A 24,563-nucleotide genomic window follows, 5' to 3' on the forward strand; every position below is an offset into this window, starting at 1 on the left:
TGAGGTAGTCTGTCTCTGTGTAAGTATTACATCTTTAGTATTCATTTAATATATTTTTTATGTTTTGAAATTACTTTTTAATTACATCATTCCCCCTTTCTTTCTCTTACGCCTTATGTGCACTCTTTTGATCTCTTTCAAATTCATGTGTCTTTTTCATTAATCATTGTTACAGACATCTAAGTATATGAATAAAATATGCTCAGTTCATATACTATTACTATATTTATATGATCTTTGAGTTGACCCTGTAAAGGAAAACAAGAGGGCATGCCATGGGGTTTAGGGAGAAGAGGATGAAACTGGGAGGAGTTTATGTGGGGATTAGAGGTATGTTGAAAATATGCTGTATGAAACTCTCAAGGAATTAATTATGTTTTAAAATTATTTTAAGTATTACATATGTGTATCTGTGTGGGTACATATGCACATTTGTGAGAGTACATGTAACTTTGCATGTGCTGAGGCTAGAAGAAGGTATTTTATCCTTCAGAGGTTGGGTTATAGGCATTAGTGGGACACCTGGCTTGTTGATAGGATCTGCTCTCTGTTCATCATGATTATGTGGCAAACAATGTCAACAGCACTTTCTTCTCTCTAAGCCTGTTACTTAACTTCTGTAAGTCCTACCTTCATTCTCTTCTAAATAGTTTTCATACTATTATAATACCTGATGAAAATATAATGCCGATAATGCAACTAGTGTTTCATTATCTTATTTTTGGGTCCAAGTGATCATATAGAATATGTAGGGTAGTTGTCACGGAGATTTGGGTGGGAACTAAAAGCTAGACAAGTGGGATTAAGGGTGACATGTTTTAGGAAGAAGATAAAATAAAGATGAATTGCTCTGTCTCTAGAATATTCTGGCCTAATCACTCTTATTGATTGATTAAGATGATACTGGAACTGATGATTACTGCTTAGAAGTCTAGCTCAACTACAGTCCCAACCTAGTTAGCTACGCCAAGTTAACATCTGTCACAGGTGATGCTAAGCTACACTTGGGACCGTGATGGATATAGTGAGCATCATGATCCATCTTTGTTCCCTTTAAACCTTTTCAGGATCACCCTAATGATTTAATTGTATCTTCAGTAATGTGACTTTGTATTTTATGCTATAGAACTTTGATGTCTCATTTATTATAACACAGTAGGATTTTACAGTAATAAAGTCCACCAGAAAGTTACTATGAAAAAATGTCAGATTATGTATAAATGTTTTTGTCTAGAACACCACACTCATGATGATGTGAAATAGCTATCAATAACCCTTATCTTCATGAGTATGGTTATTACAATTGGCGGGTGAGTGTAGGAAGGGGTTGAAACAATTGGGAATAGTGTTAATATAAATAGCTGAAGTGAGAATTGGCAAGTTGTGTGTTACTTCTCCCTCTACTCAAACTAATTGTGTGTTGTATACATAGCTTATGTCTTAAACACAAGAATTGGCAGTAGGCTCCTCTGTTGGCATTTTTGCCCATACATCTGCTCCTTCTGTGCCTAGAGATTGTGTTATTTTTACCTTCCTGTCACCATTTGCTCTATTTTATAAGAAAGCATTTCAAAATAAGAACATTTGGGATTTAGTTTGTTCATCTTAAAACACTCATCTTTTTAACTTGCATTCATTTCCCATGATATATGAAGCTTGTAGACTTTGTGCTACTTAAAATTTGTAAAGCAATTATTAAAAGTCTTTGATATTTATAAAGGATCTGAAGCTTTCAGAATGATTAATAATTGATTACCCAAATGAATCAACCTATCAGGCTATAATAAATTTTTAATATTTTTTGAGTGAAGTGATGCATTTCTTGAAGATTTTTGAAGTTATATTGTTCTTTCTTTGGTATTTAAAATGCCACAATACAGTTTAACACTTTCTAGTAAATAAAAATTTTTGGTTTTTATATCATATTTAATTTGTTTTTGAAGTAAACTAAGCATATAATACAGACAGTAATTAAATTATAATTATAATTATAATTTAAATACTGATGGTTGAAATTTATATTCATATTTTGTTGTGTGTCTGATGCTTTGTAGGAACATACATAAGATTTCTGTTTCCATGAAATCACTTAGGATAGTTTTTCTGTTTTGACCGTGTTTCCTACTTATATGAAGTTATTTGTCCAGCATTCAATGGCCTCTTTGAAATAAGTAGATATCTATGAGCGGCTTGCTGTTCCGTCAGAAAAGAGAACTGCTTTATTTAGCAACACAACCTCCTATATATAGCTATAGCAATAAAATATCTCATAGCCATAGGCAAACTAGAAAACATGCCTCTTGAGCCATTCATGAGTTGACACCATCTAAGGAATACCAATAGAAACTCTTATGAGGCAAAGATATCTTAGTTGGTGAACATGAAGAGGGCCTAGCTAGGTAGTAGCTGATGGTTAGTAGTCACTTAAGCTTCAGTTACAGGGATTAGTTTGCTCTTTGGAGAGCCCTGGGTTTTAAAATTGTCTCTGCCAAATGACTTTCACATTTGTTTTTAAAACTGGAAGGAGACGGAAAGGAAAAAAAAAGTCCATCCAGACTAATGCGGTTATAAAAATCATTATATAGGCAGTCAATGACTCACACATATAATCCCAGCACTCAAAACACTAAAACAGAATTGTCAAAGTTTGAGCCAGTCTATTCTAAATAGTGCAACTCTGTTAGAAATGATTAATTAATTAAATGACTAAGTAAGTAAATAAATACATAGACAAACATAGATAGAAAAGAGATGGTGTTAAAATGATGGCTCAGCAATTATGAATAATAACTCATCTTGCATAGGACAGGACTTAGTTCCTAACACCACACACACACACACACACATACACACACACACACCACACGCACACACACACACACAGAGAAAGAGAGATAGAGAAAGAGAGAGAGAGAGAGGGAGAGAGAGAGAGAGAGAGAGAGAGAGAGAGAGAGAGAGAGAGAGAGAGAGAACATGAAGGCCAACCATGTTTCCTATGTCCTAGAGCTCAATAGAGAACAGTATGAGATCAATTACAAAAATTACTGTGACTCTGAAAACAAGGAAAGCTAAAGCGACACAATGAGTATGTCAATGCATGTGGCAGATATAACAGAAGGTTGCAAAGTATAAAAGCCAGAAACTGAGTTACTGAAATGAAAAGATGGGCCCACATTTGTAAAATGTTGGAGTTTGGAGTACGTGAACAGTAACAAGGAAGGGATGGAGAATAAGAAATGTTGAAGAAGTATATTAATTATAATTATTTCTCTTATTTATGGATCAACAAATAAATAAGAGGAATAATTAAAGTATGAGACCAAGTAGGTGAATAAGAAGTATAACTGTAAAGAATAGCAATTATAGAGTGCTGGAGAGTTGGCTCAGTGCTTAAAAGCTAGAGAAAGGACCCAAGGAGCTGAAAGGTTTTGCAGCCCCATAGAAGGAACAACAAAATGAACCAACCAGTATCCCCAGAGCTACCAGGACTAAACCACCAACCAAAGAGTACAAATGGAGGGACTCATGGCTCCAGCCATATATGTAGCAGAGGATGGCCTTGTTGGACATCAATGGGAGGAGAGCCCTTGTTCTCATGAAGGCTCTATGCTCTGGTGTAGGGGAATACCAGGACTGGGAAGCAGAAGTGAGTGGATTAATGAGCAGGGGGAGGGGGAATGGTATAGGGGGACTTTCAGAGGGGAAAGGAGGGGATAACATTTGAAATGTAAATAAATAAAATATCTAATAAAAAGCAAAAACAAAAAGAACACTTGCTGCTCTCACAGAGGACCTGGGTTTGATTCCCAGCATCCACATAGTGGCTCACAACCACATGCAACTCCAATTTCAATGGATCTGATGCCCTCCTCTAATCTCTGTAGGCACCGGACATGCATGTGGTTCATGTACATAAATATGCAGGCAAAACACTCATACACATAACAAAATAAATCTAAAAGAATAAAACAAATAAGAGAAAGGTACTGAAAAATAAAGCATTATTATAGGACATATATAAATTGTTTAAAAGGCATAGAACAAGACCTAAAGTTTGCACAGTGTATTACTCTGGATACTGTTGTATATAACCTTTAAGAAGTTTCCATTGTAGTGTAGGGCTGTGAAAAATTGACCAGTTCTTCACAGAGACCTTAATAATATAATAAACACCACAATTCCAACAGGAAGAGATATATCATGTGTTTCTCCCCAAATTTATTGATCATAAACTTCTTTCTCATGAATATCTCCAGGGATGACACTACTGACAAAGGGGACATATTAAAAGAGATGTATCAAGAAGTGGAAGAGAAGAGAGAAAAATTTAGTCCAAGCATTTCTTTTTTTGCCTGAAGCTTTTCATCTTGTAAGGTCTTGACTCAAAGTCACCCTTATCCCTATTCAACATTTATTTTTTTTGCAACTTTCTTTCAAAGATAAACTTTGGGACCTCTTATATGTGTATCTTCATACACGTGCATCTTTACATCAAGAAGTGTGTGTATGTATATCTGCACAGGCACATGTACATATGACCAAGTATGAGGCACGCACATAATTCAACATCTTCTGTTTTTTCTTACATAGTACTTTTCTTTTGTCAAGAGCAAATAATATCTGCTAACCTAAGCTAGATGACAATTTTGATTGTGGTTACTAACAATATATAATATAAAAAGTAGTAATTGAAATTCCTTCTGATGTAAAGAGGAAAAATATATAAAAAATAGGAAAAATATAATAATGTAGGAAGTGTTATGAAATGCTGTCCCAGTCTACAAATGTGTTATGGCATAGAAGTTCTTCAGGGATCAATAACAACAGTTTTTATGCATGCCATATGGAAATATTTCTTCAGCAGAGTTCCTGCATTGCTATTTAAATGGAGAATAAATGTTATGTTAGCAATATTTTTATACAGCCAAGAATGTTGAGTTTTTATTTTCTCTTCCCTGCATCTGGATAGTAAATAAAAGATAAAAACTCAGCTACCAAAATAGTTATTTATAGAATTTATGTAGCATGCTTAAACATGGACCTTTTACAATAATATCTTGAAAGGATATTCATTATTTTTCAAAAGCATTAAGTTCAATTAGTAGATAAATATGAATTTAATATAATACTTTTATGCATGATTGGCCTTTAATTTGTGGTCTGATATGGACATTAACAATGACGTATACACAGTAGACTCAGTAGACTGCTAATTAAAATTGCACTAAGTGCCCTGGTAAAGAAACTGGAAAGATCTTACAGAAATAACTTAACAGCACACCTGAGAACTCTAGAACAAAAAGAAGCAAACTTACCCAAGAGGAGTAGAAGGCAGGTAATAGTCAAACTCAGGGCTGAATCAACCAGCTAGAAACAAAGAAAACAATACAAAGAATCAGCAAAACCAAAAGCTGGTCCTTTGAGAGAATTAACAAAATAGATAAGCCCCTAGCCAAACTAACTAAAGGGCCAAGAGGCAGTATCCAAATTAATAAAATCAGAAATGAAAAGGGAGACATAACAACAGAAAATGAGGAAATTCAAAACATCATCTGATCCTATTACAGAAGCCTATACTCTGGAAAATCTAGATGAGATGGATGGTTTTCTAGACAGATGCCACATACCAAAGTTAAATCAAGAGCAGGCTCATATTGCACAAGGAAATAGAAGTCATTAAAAATCTCCCAACCAAAAAAAGCCCAGGGCCAGATGGATTTAGTGCAGAATTCTATCAAACATTCAAAGAAGACCTGATACCAATTTTCCTCAAACAATTTCATAAAACAGAAACAGAAGAAACACTATCTAACTCATTCTATGAAGCCACAATTACTCTGATACCTAAACCACACAAGGACTCAACCAAAAAAGAGAACATCAGACCAATCTCTCTTATGAATATTGATGCAAAAATACTCAATAAAATCCTTGCAAACAGAATCCAAGAACACATGAAAACCATCATTCACCACGATCAAGTAGGCTTCATCCCAGGGATGCAAGGTTGGTTTAATATATGAAAATCCATTAATATAATCCACTATATAAACAAACTCAAAGAAAAAAATTACATGATCATCTCCTTAGATGCAGAAAAAGCACTTGACAAAATACAACTTTTATGTTAAAAGTATTGGAGAGATCAGAAATTCCAGGCCCATATCTAAACATAATAAAAGCAATTTACTGCAAACCAACAGCCAATATCAAATTAAATGGAGAGATACTTGAAGCAATCCCACTGAAATCGGGGACAAGACAAGGATGCCCACTCTCCACATATCTATTCAATATAGTACTTGAAGTGTTAGCTAGAACAATAAGACAACAAAAAGAGATCAAGGGGATACACATTGGTAAAGAAGAAATAAAGGCAGCACTATTTGCAGATGATATGATAGTATATATAGGTGACCTCCAAAGTTCTACCAGAGAACTTCTCCAGCTGATAAACAACTTCAGCAAAGTGGCCAATATAAAATTAACTCAAATAAATCTGTACTTTTGGAATTTCTAAGGCTGCTTTTGAATTGTGTTCTAAAAGACACACTGATCATTTACTATATCTTTTTAAGATCTTTTCTATACAATAAGAATACACATAAGGTTTGTTTTAACATTTTAAGCTTTTACGTAATTCAGCACTGCATTTTAGAAAGCAGAAATTTTGATGCCGGGCAGTGGTGGTACACGCCTTTAATCCCAGCACTTGGGAGGTAGAGGCAGGCAGATTTCTGAGTTTGAGGCCAGCCTGGTCTACAAAGTGAGCTCCAGGACAGCCAGGGCTGTACAGAGAAACCCTGTCTCAAAAAACAAAAAAACAAAAACAAACAAACAAAAAAAGCAGATATTTGAAAATGCATAAAATAATGCAAAAAATAATACAACTGAATTTCAATTGTTGAGCTCCCTACCCTTCGTGGTGGCTTTCTTTTTGTACATATGGGTTCTAGGAGCCTGTCTTAGCTTATAAATTGTGGATATACATTGTATTACTAGTAGTTCAATATAGACCACACTGTGTATGCCATGTAATTTGTTTATGATGCATTTTCTTGTAGCTATACTGAAGGGACACTTAAGGCTTCTGGTTGCCAAGTGGCATCCACCATTTGCTTCCTGAGCTCTGGCAACCCTCTGGAGTTTTCTGTTCCCAGGCTTTAACACCCAGTTGCACTACTTTCTCACAGCAAACCCCTCTGTCTTTTGCATAAAGGAACAAGCAGAGCAATCATTATGTAGTTTCCAAAACATGATACCCTTTTGTTATTCAAGGCGGGGAGAAAGAAAAAAATAAAGCCCTTTGTAAATTCTAAATAATATGTTTACCCAATACTAAAGTTGTAATTCTTGTACACTAGATATTTCTTTAGCCAACAGAATTGGGGGGGGGTGGTCTATTATTACTCAAAAACAAAACAAATAAAAATCCTAATTAAACTAGAGAATTACACACAAAGAAATTCATGGTGCCTAATGACTGAATTTAAAACTTAAGTGCGCATTTATTTACCAGCCTTAGACATTTTTAAGGCATCCTAATGAGAATATTTCTAGATTTCATGATTTTATCCAAATTTGTTATCTTGATCATCCACATGAATTCAAAATAGTTTTCCAGTAGTCTACTCTTACCATTTTTCTAAAGCATTTAATTTAGCTCCAGTAGAAAACTTTCTGAATTCCCATTTCATGAGTTTCCAAAGTATTTAATTAGATTGGGTAATTACTTTCCGTGAATGGGGATAAACATCTCTGAGCGTTTGGTTTTAGTTCTGAGAAAGAATACAATGGGCTCTACTGTGGGAACAGTTCTGTGTGGCTCAGTGTGTGGCCCACTGTAGTGAATTTTCAGCAAGCAGAGGGGTTTCCTACAGAACATTTCACGGGGCAAATAGGATTCCCACTTAATTAGCAGGATTTGTTAAGGCGACAAGCATCATATTTCACTTGAGTTACAATCATCTATGGATCTTTTCATAAAAATGAACTTTATGCTTTAGTCCAGGACCTACAAAATAAAAAAAATATTCTATGTTAATCTACGAACAAATGTAAGCATTAATATACATCCACAGTGATTCTTACATGCTGCTTGAGAATCCTAAGTTGCTAATTCACCTGTACTGTATGGATCAATTTATATAACACTGTATTGTTTTTAATATACTGTAGGGCTTTCCCCTTCAATGATCTTAATCTTCCTGAATAATTCTACATAACTAATATACTAGGTCAAAATGAAAATTTTACTTTCTTTCTTTCTTTTTTGGTGGGGGTAGGGAATTGTATTGATTATTTAGGTGAAAGTAGAGAGAATGTATTTACCTTTTTCTACCCTACTAGGTTTCCATAAGACATTTTCAGAAGTCTTTAGTATTATTAGTTATCCATCTTTATACTCCAACTTCTACTTTGTCTTCCCAATCCCAAGACTCGATTATCAATGTGGAATAGGACCCCAAAACATTTTAAGAGTCAAAGTTAGTGGGCATATGAAGCAGGTACGGTATTTGTAACATAGGATGCCAGGGCATTGTGCACGTGAGCTCACAGTGGCTGTGACTGTATGCACAGGGCCTTCGAAAGTTCAAGGCAGCTAAAATCTCAGTAAGCATGGGGGAGGGCCTCATCCAGTCCCAAAACTAGTAGAAAACTAGCAAGTTTTCTTCAGGGATTCAAACCCTGAAAGACTGCTCTTACTTTGTAGATACCAGTGTTTATAAAACAAACAAACAAACAAAGGGCAGAGGAAGCTGAACATTGGAAGGAAAACAGGAACAGTGGATAAGGAAGTAATTAGAGGGGAGGGTTTGACGGACAGATGGATTTGATCAGAGAACGTTAGGCACGTGCATGAAGTTCTCAAACAATAAAAAAGGAAAGAAAACGAATGTTTTAGTGGAAAAAAATGTTCTAATGGGGTAGTTCTCAGCTATTCTTATGCTGCAATCCTTAATGCAGTTTCTCATTTTGTGATTGTTATGAAATATAATGTGGTGAGGGGTTACCTGGTGGTCCCATGCCTAGGTGTGCCCCCTGAGAAATTACGCCACGGAATAGATCTGATATAAAGGAGGTTTATTTGGGGGAAGGGAAGGGAGTGAGGGCCTGGAGAAGCGGTAGAGGTAGACAGACTCGGGCAGAGACATGAGGGCAGCGAAAGTGGAGACAGAGGACAGAAAGGGGGAGAGAGAATGACCTGCAGGAAACATGTGGACAGAGAGGGAGAGGGAGAGAGAGGGGGAGAAGGGGAGAGGGAGGGAGAGAGAGAGACAGGGAGAGAGAACCTGTACTTGGAAGCAGCAAGTAATGGCGCCAGGTGATGACGTAAACCATTGCTAGGTCTCTGGACGAAGCCTAATGAACTCACCTGTAAGCAGACAATGGTGACCCCCAACCCTAAAATTGTTTCCTTACTACTACGTAAGTGTAAGTTTGCTACTGTAATTAATCTTAATGTAAATATCTGAGATGCAGGATATATGACAAAAAAAAAAAAAAAAAAAAAAAAAAAAAAAAAAAAAAAAAAAAAGCCCTAAAGGGGTCACTACCCACAGGTTGAGAACTACTGTTCTAATGTGTTACAGTAATCTCCTAAAGTTTTTCTCCCAAGCTATTCTTGTTAATCTTCTCTCTACATGTGTGATTCTTCTCTCAATCCCATGTCTCTAATTCATGCCATGCATGACAGAAATTTGTTGCTTTTATATTTTGATTTTGTAATATTTCCATACTGATTTTTAAAATATTGTTTCTAATAGTTTTCTTTAAAGCTGATTCTTTGTTTTCAAACATTTAGTTATGTATAAGGCAAATGATGCCTATTTGGTGTTTTTTTTTTATTTTCAGTTTCATAAATATGATTATATCATTTACCTACTTTTTCTCTCCAGAACCCCATTTATGTCCTCTAGCTTACTCCCTTTCAGATTCTTTTACATATGCACCACTGAGCCCACTCAGTGTTCCTTGCTTTGTCCTCATGTTTTCAGAGATGACCACTTGGTAGCTTCTCTAATTATAGGGCTCATATTTAGGGAAGATTTATTCACCATCTCTCAGCAATGGGTAATTGCCTAGAGCAACTTGTCTCGTGGTGACGCCCTGTGAGACTTCCGGCTTGCATATTAACTTGCATGTGGGTGTTGTTCTTGTTCAGTCCTTTCTTAGGAAGCCATATTATTGAGGTACCATGGGTGTAGCTGTCCTGTCAAGTTGTAGGAGACAGAAACACAGCAGACTTCCTGTTCCTTTAACTGTTACTTGTTCTTTCTCTTCTTTTGTTGTGTTCCCTCAGCCTTTGCTTTGGGGATTGCATTGCATACATAACCATTGGGGCTTTGTACCCCAAAATCCATTTGGTCTTTGCATTTTGTGAAGTTGTGACTTTTCTATAGTAGTTGCTTCTTTTTTTATTTTTAATTAATTAGTTTTTTTCAGACAGGGTTTTTCTATGTAACCTAGACCACGATGAAGTCCAACCCCTGTAGATTTGCCTGCCTCTGCCTTCTAAATGCTGGGACTAAAGGTGTGCATCCCCACACCAGCTCCAGGAGAAGGTTCTTAGACGAACGATGATGATAAGTAACACTTACCTATGAGTGTAAGGATGAGAAGTTAGAATGCAGCTAGGAATTATACTGGTTTAGGAAAGGGGCAGTAGTAGGTTCTCCTTCAAGATCTATTTTGCCCCTTTTGTTTCATAAGTTTTATTTCTTGATATTCTTTTCAAATGGTCTGACTTGCAGAAGAGAGCCTTACTATTCTGTAATATAGAATTGGTTCCCATAGGGTTCCTATCTATTTCTCCTATCTCTGGCTCATGCCCATGGCACTTGTCAGTCTAAAGAAATCCTGGCAGACTTTTCAGAGTGATGCCCTTTAATTCTTGATAAATCATCCCCAAAGTATAGAAAGCTACATCTTCCCTCTATTTGCTCCCAGGTGCACTGTATTTGACAGAGATTTTTCTCCATTTGCATTTTTACATTTGCAGCTTTTATTTAATGGATGAGCCTATAATTTTTGATTCTGTATTTTGGTGGAGTTTCAGGTTGGATGTGAAGAGCAAAACGATTACTTTTCTGCAGCTAATTATTGCAACATGTCTTCTGCATCAATTTTTCAAAAGCTGAGGAAAATATGGCGTGTGAATTTTGGTTTCTTTTCTTTCACTACATTTCCATATCAAATATGCTGACTTTTTTTTTCCTGCATAACTTGGGCTTATCAATGTCACAAAAGGTTGCAGAAGCTGGAGGAGTTGAAACTGGATAAGGGCACCCAGGAATTCCTAATGCTGTTTGTGGCTGCTCTGTACATCTGTATACATTTCTAAAGTGAAGGCATAGGAATCTGTCAACTTTGAACTTTAAAAAGATATTTGCCAAAGTCTCACTTCTGGCATCTCAGTGTTAATTGTTACTTTCATAGATTTGGAATTTATTTTTTGTGATATTGAATGAACACATATTTCATCAACAAAAGACATGCCTACATTTTCTTTCTTTGCTCATTGTATGCTTCTTCTATCTGTCTTTTTGTCTTCGGACAGATTTAGGGTTCTTCTCTTATGGTATTTTGACACCTCAGATAAAAATCTGTTTGGGGGTAATTTATGCCATTTTTCCTCTCTGTATTTGCACAATGATTTTGCTGAAGTTTTTGCAGCTTATGGTTTTAATACTAATAAAACTGAACAATTTCCATTACAAAGTCCTATATTTAGTGAGGTAACTCAGGTCTAGAATGATAAATGCCAGAAATATAGATACTGACTGAGCATTTTTAACCTTTTTTATTTTAATAAATCTAAAACTCGAGAAAAGGTTTTAAATATATAGAGCTGAGCAGATTAATCCCTTAACATTTGCTACTTACTTCCTCTTAATTTTGCTGTTTCTCCATTTAGTCTTCCTATTTATTAATTTATGTTTCCTAACTCTTTCTTAGACTTCTCAGCTAAACAATCTGTTGGTACCAGATAATTTCTGAAATTAGAAAATTAAATTGTTATTTCTATACAAGTAATTTGTAAATTAATACAAAGAGTAATATATTTTCCCCTGGGCACTGCAGTTATCCCTCTGGGCATGGCACATGCCTTTCTATACTTTCTGCTCATCTTTTCTTTCTTTCTTTCTTTCTTTCTTTCCTTCTTTCTTTTTTTTTGTGGTTTTAGAATTTATATCTTCAGTTCCTTATTTTCTGTTTCTTAGAGTTGTTAAGAAACTACTGTCAGAGTCAAGCACTTGTGGGGTAGAGGCAGGCAGATATCTGTGAGTCAAGGGCAATCTGATCTACATAATAAGTTTCAGGATAGCTAGAGCTACATAATGAGGGTCATATCTATATCAGTTCTCTTTGAAATTTATTAGTTTTTCCTGGGATAATCATGTAGAATTAGCTTTTATGAATGGTCCAGGACACTATATTATAAAAGACAATATATTGTATACACATATAACAAATACATTTGTTATATGCATACTGAAAAAAAATACTAAGGGTAAAATATCCATAGTAGATGGAATAATTCTATAGCTATATAAGAAATTAACACAAACTCAGTAATAAAATGACAATTATTAATTATTTCATAGTTTTTTTAATAAAGCAAATTATTTAAATGAAATAAGATAAATCAAGAACTATCATATCAAGGCTGAATGGATATGTCAAGCCAACAAAAGAAAAGAACCCCAAGATCAGGCACAAGAATCAGAGACCCACTCCTTAGCACAGTTATAAGATCTATAAAAATACTAAGCTGAAAGCTATAAATATACGCGGAGGACCTGTGCACACCCTCGTCAGCACCATGAGTGCTGCTTCAGTCTCTGAGAGTTCATATAAGCATTTTAGTTTCCCAGAGGGCCTCGTTCTCAAAGTACCCTTCATTACCTGTGGCTCTTACACTCTACTCTACTGATTGATTTCATCCCTGAGTTTGACCATTTCTCATCTTGGGTGTGGTGACTCTTTGTGTTCTAGAGCTTTCAGATGTGCTCTTAAGTTGCAAGTATGAGATAATGCTAGTGTATTTGTGTAGGAACTTAATGCTATGAACTTGCCATTTAAGTACTGTTTTCATTGTGTCCCATAAGTTTGGGTATACTCTACCTTCCTTTTCATTGAATTCTAGAAAGTCTTTAGTTTCTTTATTTCTGTCTTGACCTATCTTTCATTTAGTAGAGAGTTGTTCAGCTGCCAAGAGTTTGTAAGTTTTTTGTTATTTTGTTTGTTCTTGATATTTAGATTTAATCCATGGTGGTCTGAGAGGATGCAAGGAATTTTTTTTTCTTGGTATCTGTTGAGACTGGCTTCATGGTGTGTGAGTATGTGGTCAGTTTTGAAGAAAGTTTCATGAAATACTGAGAAGAAGTATTTGTGTTTGGGTGAAATGTTCTGCAAATTCTGCAGATACCTGTTAAATCAATTTGGTTTACAATATCTGTTAGTTTCAGTATTTCTGTTTAGATGTTTTTGTTTGGTTGGTGAGATAGAGTTATTCAAGTCTCCCACTCTCAGAGTGTGGGGGTCAATATGAAATTTAAGCTGTAGTAGTGTTTCTTTTAAGAAGATGGGCGCTCTTTTGTTTGGTGCATAGATGCTAAGAATTGAAATGTTCTCTTGGCAGAGTTTTTCCTTTGATGAGTATGTAGTATCTTTTTCTATCTTTTTTGCTTAGCTTTAGTTTAATGCCTATCTTGTTAGATCGTAAAATGGCTTTATTAGAGTGCTTCGTAGGTCCACTTGCTTGGAATATCTTTTGCCCAACCTTTACCTTTAGGTAATATTTATCCTTGATGTTGAGTGTATTTCTTGGATGCAAGAGATGAATGGATTCTATTTTTGCATCTATTTTGTCATTCTGTCTTTTTTTTTTTTTAAATTGGAGATTTGAGACTATGATTTTGGGAGATTCCAATGACCAATGATTGTTGATTCCTGTTATGCTGTTGTTGTTGTTAGTGGTGGTGGTGGTTTGTGTGTGTGTGTGTTTTTCTTCTTTTGATTTTGCTGTTCTAATAGTGTCTATTTTATGTCTTTTCATGAATATATTAAATTCAAGTTGGAGTTTTTCTTCTAGTGTCTTTGCAGGGCTTCATTAGTAAACAGATACTGTTTAAATTTGGCTTTAACATGGGATATATTATTTTCTCTGTCTATGATGATTGAAATTTTTGCTGTATACGGTGGTCTGGTTTGGTATCTCTCTCTTTTTTTAACTCTACAGCACATCTGTCCAGCTTCTTTGCTACGCACACTCGTCTACTCCAGTCACATCCAAAATATTGGGGATAAAATCCTGATAAAGGATAAGAGGCAATAAGACCCCAAAAGGGGTTCTGTGCCTCCTGGATTTCAGACCAGTTGCTGGTATCTCCTAACTCAGACGTGTTCCAGATTAGTCTTTCCAATCATCAACACGGCCTCATAATTAGGCATAAAGGTACCCCAAGAAATAATTTGTAAATGATTAAGATTGGGCATTGTCTCCTGGCCGACACAATGTTTCCAACTATCCTAGTTTAATGTTTTATGTACTAGAGAGTAATTGAAGGGTTTCCCTCACTCTAGGACATTATCTAAAAGTGTTAGGTCGGGACTCCCCTCTGCCTGCCTCCAGCAAGAACCAGAGAATTAGCATAAGAATACCTCAACAGGGAGGGCTCCACCCTTCTTCCTCCTGCTTCACACCTAACTACCAGACCCTGCTGACCTTGGTGTGGGGGTCGCTTGTCTACGTGACTTCAGTCTAGCACTAGGACTGGGAGAAGAAGAAGGACTTAGACTAGGACAAGGGGAAGGACTAAGACTAGAACTTAGATGGGCTAGGACTCAGATTCACGCAATCTGCATTCCCCCCGGGGCCCAAGCGCTCTGGCCCCGGGGGATGCAGTACCAGTCCAGAGGAGATAGCTGCAGTTTTAGACCCAGTATGTTTCAGATAGCCTCAGGTGTACCTCAACTATTGAGCTGCCAGATTTACCATCTCTCTTTTGCAATGACTGTAAAAGTCTGATGCCATTTCTAAGAAATACATTTAGATCTTATACTTCATGTGTCGTCTCTGCCTTCATTTCTTCGCCTACGCCTTGTCGACCTGACTAGGACTCCCGTTTCTCCTGTGGGTTGAGGGAGGCCCAGATCGGCTGGCCCGCGGCACTTCTTCAGTCTTTTAGAGTCTTCACTGAGAAGTTGTGTGTAATTCTAATAGGTCTGCCTATATGCATTCCTTGGTCTTTTTTCCTTACAGCTTTTAATGTCCCTTCTTTGTTCTGAATGTTTAGTATTTTGAGTGTCATGTGCCAAAGGGACTTTCTTTCTGATCCAGATTATTTGTTATTCTGTATGTTTCTCGTACCTTTTAGATATTTCTTTTTAAGGCTAAGAACATTTTCTTCTGGGATTGTGTTTAAAGTACTTTCTGGGCTTTTATGTTGTGACTCTTTCCCTCCCACTTTGCTTGTTAATCTTCATTTGTCCTTTTAGTAGTGTCCCAGATTTACTAGATATTTTGTGTCAGAACTCTTTTAGATTTAATATTTTCTTTGACCAAAGTATCCATTTTTTTTCTATCATATCTTCAATTTCTGAGATTCTCTCCCCCCACCTGTTGTATTCTGTTGGTGGTTTGCCTACATAGTTTCTGATCAAATTTATGAATTTTTCATCTCCAGAATTCATTAACTTTAGGTTTTCTACTTCTATTTTTAGGTCTTGAACAGTTTTATTAACTTCCTTCCTCTGCTTATGTTTCCCAGATTTCTTTAAGGGATTTATTAATTTCCTCTTTAAAAACCTTTAACATCTTCATATATGTAGTTTTGAGGTATTTTTCTCATGGTTCAATTATGTTGATTCCAATAGGATCTGCTGTTAAAGGATAGCTGAGCTCTAGTAAACATATATTGCCTTGGCTATTACTGTTTGTGTTTCTGTACTGGCTTCTGGGAATCTGTGATTGGGTTGATTATAGGTTGACATGGTCATTTCTGGATTTGTTTTTGTTGGATGTATATTTTGTTCCTTGGTTTCTGTTTCCTCTCTGGATTTACAGTGCGTGATGGCTGTGTGTTCCCTTTTTCCCTAGCCTGCTCAGCCTAAGACTTTCAGACAAAACAAACAAAAGATAGAAGTAAGACTGGAGCATTTGGGAGGTAGAGTTAGCAGTCATAGGAGGGAGATAAGATAGTACCGGGGGAGATAATTTATCACCATACATTGTATCTGTGCATCAAATTGTCCCAAAATGTTCTAAATTTAAAACAGTGTTGTTTTCAGCATAAGATGCACATGTTACACTGAAAACATTGGATGGGCAACATGTATTCCATGTGGCCTATAAAAGAAAAATGACTTTATTTTAAAAAAGGTTTTCACGTATATTTTAATCAACTCATTCCTCCTGATGAAGTCTGGAAGCATTCTGTTAACTCCTAAGACAATCGCTTTGGTGTATGGCTTAAACCTTCATAGAGGTCTAGGTCAGGGGTCTCCTCACAGTGTGCCTTTGCCACTTCTCCTTAGACTCCTCTTCTGCCACCCCATATAGACTAGGAGAGGGTAGTTTGTTCACAGGGGAACAGTCTCAGGAAATAATTCCAGAACAATCATGTAATTAACTCTTAAGTTATAAATGTTTTACTGTATATTCTTCTCTTTTGGTCTTTTTTTCAGCCATAGAGTTTTAAGCCTAAGGGAGCTAATTTAAGGTGTTAAATAAGCTCAAAGTCCAATTAATTCCCTACTAAATCCAGAATCTAATATATATCCTAGGTTGTAGTAATTTGCTTGTTATATGTGGTTTAGCAGGGAAATTACTTAAAAATGAACTTCTGAACCCTAAGTGAAGTGATGAATCTTAGTTTGCAAGCTTGGTTATGAAATAGATGCCATATTTATTTAAGTGTAATGATACTCAAACCTGAGCTTTCCCATCATTTTGAGCTTTCATTTTAGGTCTTCCTTATTCTTTGATGAAAGTAACAGAACAAGCTAGGGGTTTTCTGGGCTCCAAAATGTACATGGAATGTATTCGAATGACAGATCTTCAGAACTCTTCCAGTCTTCTTCCTATTTCCTGAAAGCATAGCAACAAATTTGACTCACAGAAAGCTCCACTTCCTATGATGGATTGCATCGGTCACCTGTTTTTCAGGGTGCCCATCTTTGGGTACCTCAAATTAATATTGGTCAAAATCAGGGATTTATGCTAATAAAGAAGCTAAAAGAGGATTACAGATTCTATGTTCAGAAACAAAATGTGGACTAGAGTTTATGAGATGCATGCAACAATACAGCTGAGGCCCATTTTATGCTTTTTCTACTCATCCAATGTGTAGAATTCCCTTAATCCGTAGAATCTAGACCCACTGTGCCATGCAGAATCACCAACTCACAATGGTAGGAATTAAAGGGAGACAATTGCTTTGGATGCTTTCTACACACTGCTGTTATTATTTGTTAATTTTGTGATTATATTCTAATGCCATCATTCTCTTCTTTTTTTCCATCCATCTAAATCCCATGTACCCCTTCTAATTCCTGATGTCATGTTCATTGTTCACACACACACACACACATACACACACACACACACACACCCCAAAATAAATACATTTGCTGAGTCTCTATAATGCTACTTTTGTGCTTCCTTAGCAGCTGGATTAAGTTAAGCTTTATGCATCCTTTCTTTTTTTCTCATCTTACAGTATCAGAATGAGTTATGCAAAATCTTATCTTGTTCAGCTGATCTTTTCAGGCATTCTTTATCTTTACTTAGGTCAGGTGATCCTTATCTGAATTATGCCATTATTAGCTGCTTTATTTCTGTTCAACTTGTACCTTTCAAAACTTGGTGGAGATTAATTCTAGTTAGAAATCATGACTACATATTTTTCTTTCTGATTCCAAAAAGTGAATATTACTGATAAACAGCCAGGACTGATCTTGGCATTATCAACATGGTGGGAACTAAAGTAACGCAAACTTGATTATTATTGTGTGTGTAAGCATGGGCAATGTATTTTCATGCTTGGGGACTCCTTGAAATTACCTTTTATGTATTTAGATAAAGGAGACAGTAATAACTTCTAAACTGGAGACAGTAAATACTATATTGAGTCATTATAGTTACACTCTCAAGCAATGCTAGGGCTGAGTTACACGATTTCAAAAATCTTTTCATTTTGTGTTTATAATGCTGTGTCACTCAGAAAAAAAAAAAACTTCTCTGTTTTGGAAAGAAATCAAAGCATCCACATCAAGCATTCAAAACTTCAGAAAGTGCAAGGAGAAGGCCATATCATTACAGTGAGAAAATGCCATTAAAAAAGTAAGATCCTCCCACGTAACTGAGTGATCACAAGATGCTATGATCAGTAATATCAAATGTCCCTGGGGTGCATTCTTATCTGCTGTTTTGTTTCCACAAAACCGTGTCTAGCACTCAATACACTGACTTCAAAGAAAGATTTGAGGATCTTGATGACAACCATGATCTTATTTGATGTCTTTGATACATTATTTCCCTTGTACAATTTCTGTCCTACTTGACTAAAGTGTGGGCGCCAGCATGTATTATGTATGTGACGGATGTGGGTTTTCAAATGATTCCAGCCTAATGAAAACAGAAAACTTATAAAAGAACGAGTTGATCTTTGAATCTAAAACACACCCACTCTGTTAACCATGACCCTCTGTGCTTTCCATTGGGAAAGAAATCAGTATAGGTACACTTAATTCCATATAAAATGTCAAACCATTGCAATATAAAGTCATTATGATAGTCTTATAAAGGAAAAGCCCGGGGAAAATAAAACACCAGTATATAGTGCTATGATTCAATATAGTGAAGCATGTAGGATTTCAGTCACCAAGGTTTTGTTTCTTACAGAGTCATCATTAATTCATGTTCAGTCTCTCCAGTGTTTGGAGGAAACTGCATAAACAAGAGGAGTCTTCAATCCCAACTGTTCTGCCACGCTCCAAGGGAAAGGGAACCAAAGGAAGCACATTACAAATTTGATTCAAAGGAAGCCTGAGATACTACAGCCATTACGTACATACTTCTTAAATAAAAAATGAGTTGTCTGCGAGCTGTCTTGACACGGCCTGCAAAGGCTCACTGTATAAAACACCAGTTCAGTAGATTGTCAGGAGAGCTCCCGAGATAAACAAAACCACATCAAACTGCTCCTTTCTGTCATTTCAGCTCAACTCCATCAAAAAACAAAACAAACAAAAAACAAAACAAAACAATACTCTTTTAATCTGTAAGAAAACCCCAAATCTGTATGGCATTTAGATAGTGCTTTTTGATTCTCAAATAAGTTGAAAATAAAAACAAACAAACAAACAACAAAACCTGTGAAGTAATGCATAGATCATATGCAAAAGATCCATGATTAAAGATACATTGAGAATTTAAAAACAAATCAGTTTTCTTTTGTATATGAATTCCTGGTAATTACAACTCAGAATCAGAAAAAGATTTTAAAGTAATTGTAGTTGTTAAAAGCAAATTATCAAGAATCTGTAGTTCATAAATATGCACAATTATTGTATTCCAAGGAAAATCATTCAAAGAAAGAAACAACAATAACAACAAAACTCCGCTAATAAAAACATCTACATTAAAGAACTGTGCTAATTAGCAATCAGTATTTGTTTAAAATGTTTCTTTTAGTCTGAAGATAGGTGTCTTGAATAGTGTCCAAAAATTGTTTGAACTAATGCTTCATTGTATCTTTCTTCTATGTCTAGTCATTGTTTTTAAGTTACTTATTTGAAATACAAGTTTAGTTCACTTGAAAAACTAATTATCAGTTGGAATATGCACACAAATACATATATACACAATGATTATATATATGTATACTTATTATATACTACATATTATAAATGTGATATATATCAGTTTTTAAATATTGTTCCTATTAATTTTGCCCTCCTTGTTTCTTTTTGTTTTCTTTCTTTCTTTCTTTTTTATTTTCCTGAGACAGGGTTTCTCTGTATAGCCCTGGCTGTCCTGGAACTCACTCTGTAGACCAGGCTGGCCTTGAACTCAGAAATTCACCTGCCTCTAAACTCCTTGTTTCTTAAGACTAAGGAACAGTGAGTTTTCTATGAGGTCGTTTCTCCTAGGAATATCAGAAGCTACATCCATGAAGTTTCACCAACAGGACTGCTTAAACCAGTAGATCTCATCCAGTGGGTCCCACACCTTTGGTGGGTCCAACGGCCCTTTCACAAGGGCCACATATCAGATATTCTGCACATCAGATATTTAGATTACAATTCATAATAGTATCAAAATTACAGTAATGAAGTAGCAATGAAAATAATTTTATGCTTGGAGAGGGTCACCATGACATGAGGAACTGTATTAAAGTGTTGAGGCATTAGGAAGGTTGAGAATCACTGGCCCTTTCACTGAGGTGAAAAAGAACAGCAACAATAATAAACAAGCTAAGGCCAACTGAGGAAAGCCTAAGAGGATGCTGAGAGTAGGAGAGTGAGGTAATCTTCCCCAGAGAAGAGCACACCACTTGGTTACTCAACACCAAGAAACATTTTTTGTTAATGTAAAATCATTATTTAATTCATTCTGCATCAGTTTTAAGAGGCATCATGATTCCTATCTAAAAGATAGTACTTCATCACGCACAACTTCAGGAAATGACTGGAATCAGTTTAAGCATTATTAGTGTATTGTATTTTCATCCATAGCTTAGAGGCTTATTATCTGTTGGGAAAAGGAAAAGAGCTGGCCTGTGCATCTATATTTTATGATGAGTTCATAATAACTTGTTTCACATTTTCTAATTCATATTTGTTCATCTTTTAGATGACCAGTGATTTTTTTTTTTTTTTTTTTTTTTTTTTTTTTTTTTTTTTTTTTTTTTTTTTTTTTTTTTTTTTTGGTTTTTTGAGACAGGGTTTCTCTCTATAGCCCTGGCTGTCCTGGAACTCACTTTGTAGACCAGGCTGGCCTCGAACTCGGAGATCCACCTGCCTCTGCCTCCCAAGTGCTGGGATTAAAGGCGTGCGCCACCACCGCCCGGCTGACCAGTGATTTTTAAAAGGAGAATATTGTTGTCATGTTAAGTTGAAAAACACTTCTTTCTCAAATTACTCTGATTAATAATGTATGCTATCCTATTACATGAGTACAATAATTTTACAAAAGACTATAAGACATTCATGAAGAATAAACATATTTGTTTAATCTGATATGACTTTTATGCTTTATATGACATCTATTAACATACCATAACATCTTGTTTATAATTAAAAGTATTGGAGTACATATACTCTGATGCTTAAAGCAATCACTGTGTACCTAAAGATAAACTTTATATGGAGTAAACCCCCGAAAATGTGAGTTATTCTTTTACCTCACTGATTGTTTAAAATATATGCACTGTTAGCAAACCTTCCCTCTCTTTGTTTAAATACTTCTTTTTGTTAACAAGAAGTATGGTTTGCAGAGATGTCTATATATGTTGAAATGTTTGTTGTACAAGTACAAGGACCTGAGATCTGGTTCTTAATAATCACATAAAACCTGAGTGGCATGGTAACGTGACATTTGTAACCTTAGCATTAGAAGAACAGAGACTAGCATATATCTGATATTAGTCAGTCAATTTGGCCAAATTAAGCTCCACATTCAGTGTTATTTTGGTTCAAAAATGTAGTCAAGAATAGAGGAAGGCACCTCATGTCAACTTTTGGCGTTTATGAAGCATGGATTGCCAAGTGCACCCTATACCCATGCACAAACAAAAATATACATGGACACACACCCATGCACATACATAAACAAGTGCACATAAACACATATGTTGAAAAACAACAGAATCGATGTTATTTTTTTATAAAACTAATAAGTAGGAGCTAACAAAGACCTACCCAAGACGATGAAAAATGGTCAAGTAGCTCTTAGCATATCCTCAATATAGCTAACTGTTTGCATTGAAATAGACAGCATCCTGTTTTATAGGCTATAGAGCCCATCCTATGGTAACAGTTAATCTAAACTAAATCTAGATCACAGAAAGCTTTATATACTCTTGGAGAAATTGTAGTTATCAATCTTTCTCTGAATGAGAAGTCAGAAGGATTGAAACCCACCTGAGGTAATGTGCCATCCACTCTTCAGTAGTTGGTCAAAACAGAAGCTCAGAGATTGCAGCGATTTTCCTTTGTAGCCGAGCAGCTCTGTGTGCTATGCTGGGGAAAATGACATTCTATTAAATGCTTTAGCTTGCCTCTGGGGTCTCTAAGATGCTAATTTGCTTTCATTTTATGCTGGGCCACCATCGCGCTGAGCATGACTTAAGTAGAGATAAGTTGTCCCTACACACTGGTACCTGCTGGAAAACTCAGTTTTCATTTTATTCTTCTTCTCAGAATATTTAAGGACACTATATACTTTAATTGAATGATGAAAACAAAGCAACAAATCATCCTTTGGTGTTTCCCCAAATTACAGTTTTCTAGGTTTTACATGTTTCTTAAAGTCATAAGTCTTGGGTAGAAATGTGCTCCTGATGACATCTTCTCTGATTTGCCAGCTTTAGAACTCTCATCTGTGTCATGATTTACTCTACATGACTCTTTTCTACTGAAGGAGTCTGGTCTCCTGATTGATCCCAGATGCTTGAAAGTTGAAACCATATTTTCCTTTCATGCTCTTGAATATATTCTCAGGGTGCACAAGAGAGAAGAAAATAGAAATTTATGGCTCTTCATGCTTTTATTTTGCCCTTATTTACTCATTTTCTCTTTTCCTTTCAACCAACTTTATTAAAAAAAATAAGTGTCAGAATACTGAAGGCTTGGGAGAAATTTATAGTGTGATTAGTGGTGGATGATTGATGCGGTGAATGTCTGAGAGAGAGCAGAGATGGCACAGGAGGAAGGAGACTCCCCCCACCCCCGCTCCAGTTCTGAACGTGCTTCTAGAATTTTTTTCTGGCATTTGACAAAATACCTGGTTGAGGTTGGCACTCAGGAAAAAGAAAACAGTGAGACAGGAAAAGTTAACAAAGTACCCCTGTCTAAAATTTATGAGCCCTCTTTCCCAATGTTAAAAGAGATGCATTGGATACAAGAATCACAAGTTTTCCAATTGTGAGAGAATGCATGGGATGATGATATATTTTACTAGGATCAATGGAAATACATAAAAGTATGTCAGACACCACAATTTGGAGTGTGGTTGGAAGTTGGTGGTGTTGAGGCTTATGAAACCATTTCAATATGTGACATTATGTCAGCATATGAGATCAAGGGGACTTCAATATATAAGAAGTAAATATAAGGGAAAGACTAGGAAAGGTCTATTATGCAATGCAAAAACACTCTATCGTCTTCAGAAAAAAAAAATAGTGCATACATTTAGCTTAAAATAAAGTGGGACTAATTGTCAAATGTTATTTTACCTTTCACAGAGCACTTTGACTTTTTAAATATCCGCAGATTTCTTTAAGCTTCCAAGCAGCAGAGAGGAGAGTTGTTACAGAAGGATGCAGATGTTCCCAAATCAGAGACACTGCCCTCCAAGAACCAATAAACTCTTCCAAACAAATTATGATTGTGTTGGAAAGATACATTCAGAGGAAGGTGCCAAAGGCACAATTGGAGTTGAAGGGCTGAAAATATGGGCCAAGAACTCAGGAATGTGTGAGCTTTGAGCCAATGCACACCAGATGGGAACCATAAGGAAACAGAGTTTCAGATATTTTCATGAAGGAGAGCTAGATTCCTCGATTTCGGCAAGTTACTTCCCTTAATCCCATTTCATCTGTTCTATTAAACATGGCAAAGGGAAGAGAAATGATGACCATGACTTTCAGCTTTCTGTAGGCAGAAGTCGCAAACTTAGTATTTTTAAACATGACCTTATAAACTAAGCATGCATGGCAAGAGCAGGCAAAACCAAAGAATGATTAGCACATTGCAGCTATCAAACATTTCAATTATGTTGAAATAAGTACATAAGTCCATAGTCAGAACCTGAACAGAAGGTAGGAAAATTGAACAGATATAAAAAGGAGAGGAACACTCATAAACTCAGATGCATTAATGGGAACAGCAGGGATCAGGTGGGGGATGACTGAGGGAAAAAATACTGGGAGAGACAATTGGAATAGGGTATATCAAGTCATAGTAAGACTATGTACTTCTTCTCCCATTGAGGCCAGATGAGGCAGCCCAGTAGGGGAAAGAGGTTCCAAAGGAAGACATCAGAGTCAGAGAAGCCCCTGATCCTACCTCTTGGGGTCCCACATAAAAACCAAGCTGCACATGTGTTACATATATGTAGAGAACATAGGTCTGTCCTATGCATGCTCTCTGTTTGGCTGTTCAGTCAGTGAAAATAAATAAAAAAATGATGGTGCATACTTGAAATTGTCTTCTGCCTCTCTCTGTCTGTGTCTCTGTCTCTGTTTCTCTGTCTCTCTGTCTCTCTGTCTCTCTATCTCTCTGTCTCTGTCTCTCTCTCTCTCTCTCTCTCTGTCTCATACACACACACACAC

This window comes from Mastomys coucha, unplaced genomic scaffold (genome assembly GCF_008632895.1).
Source record: "Mastomys coucha isolate ucsf_1 unplaced genomic scaffold, UCSF_Mcou_1 pScaffold4, whole genome shotgun sequence".
In the NCBI taxonomy this organism is placed as follows: domain Eukaryota; kingdom Metazoa; phylum Chordata; class Mammalia; order Rodentia; family Muridae; genus Mastomys; species Mastomys coucha.